Source organism: Colobus angolensis, unplaced genomic scaffold (assembly GCF_000951035.1).
Source record: "Colobus angolensis palliatus isolate OR3802 unplaced genomic scaffold, Cang.pa_1.0 Scaffold130, whole genome shotgun sequence".
Lineage (NCBI taxonomy): Eukaryota > Metazoa > Chordata > Mammalia > Primates > Cercopithecidae > Colobus > Colobus angolensis.
Genome location: NW_012114253.1, coordinates 5,814,032 through 5,815,381, shown reverse-complemented (window position 1 = coordinate 5,815,381; position 1,350 = coordinate 5,814,032).

The following is a 1,350-nucleotide window of genomic DNA, read 5'->3' as shown; positions in this document are numbered from 1 at the left end:
TATGTTACATTGTATGGCAAAGGGATTTTGCAGATACAATTAAATTAACCTTAAAATGGGGAGATAATCCAGGTTGACTAATCTAATCACATGGGCCTTTAAAGTCTGGATCTAGAGGTCAGAGATCAGCAAACTAGGAAGTCAGAAAGATTCAAAACATGTTAGTGATTCAATGAAGAAGAAACTCTTCATTGCTGACTTTGAAGATGGTGAGAGTCACAAATAAATAAATTCCTCAGTCCAACAACTTCATAATTAGTGCTACCTGCAATTATGAGCTAACAATATTTTTAAGTGCATTTACAATATGTGGTGAACAGATTCACATTGTCTCTGCCTAGTCTTCTCTTTTGCTTTGTCCCTGCATGCTACTATGTCTGTCTAGATGGGGGGACACAAACGCCAGGCCTTTGTGCAGGCTTTTCTCCTCTCCTGGAATGCTGTGGCTCTCTAGAGCCAGATAGCACTGCTGAAGGTGGCTGAGTACAGGCAACTGATGGTATTAGAAGCCACAGGCCTTTGATTAATCCAGGCTCTAACCTTCACCCACCTGAAGTCCTAAGAGTCCTCTTTATAGCTTCCTATCGGATTTATACAGATTATTACCCACAAACCTTGCTCTTCCTTGGACTCCTAAGGCCAGGGCTTCTAATATCTTCATCACTTTTGAGGTATCTAGTAACTCTTCTTTCTGGAGTTTCAGTTACTTCATCCCCACTGCCTAGTGAAAAGTTACCAGATGACCAGTCCAAAGCCTCATACACACATCACGGCTAAACAGTGACTGGATGATATTTTGTCTAGATCAGCCATGGGTATTGTCAAATGTGACGAGGTGATCAAATCCAACAGAAAATTCCAAATTATGGGGACAAGGCTTCTGAATTGGATAAATCCCTGCAGAAAAATAAATAAATAAATAAAAATTTTAAAAGGGAGAGTGGGGGGAAAAAAATGCAGCCATGAAGAAAATAAAGGTTTTGGCCGGGTGTGGTGGCTCATGCCTGTAATCCCAGCACTTGGGAAGGCCGAGGCAGGTGGATCACGAGGTCAGGACATAGGGACCATCCTGGCTAACACGGTGAAATACCGTCTCTAGTAAAAATACAAAAAAAATTAGCCGGACACGGTGGCGGGTGTCTGTAGTCCCAGCTAGTCGGGAGGCTGAGGTAGGAGAATAGCGTGAACCCGGAAGATGGAGCGTGCAGTGAGCCCAGATCGCGCCACTGCACTCTAGCCTGGGCGACAGTGCGAGGTTCCATCTAAAAAGAAAAAAAAAAAAAGGAAAAAAAGAAAAGAAAGGTTTTGTCTACCTGAGGGGCTTTATTTATATAACAAGGCCACGTTTGC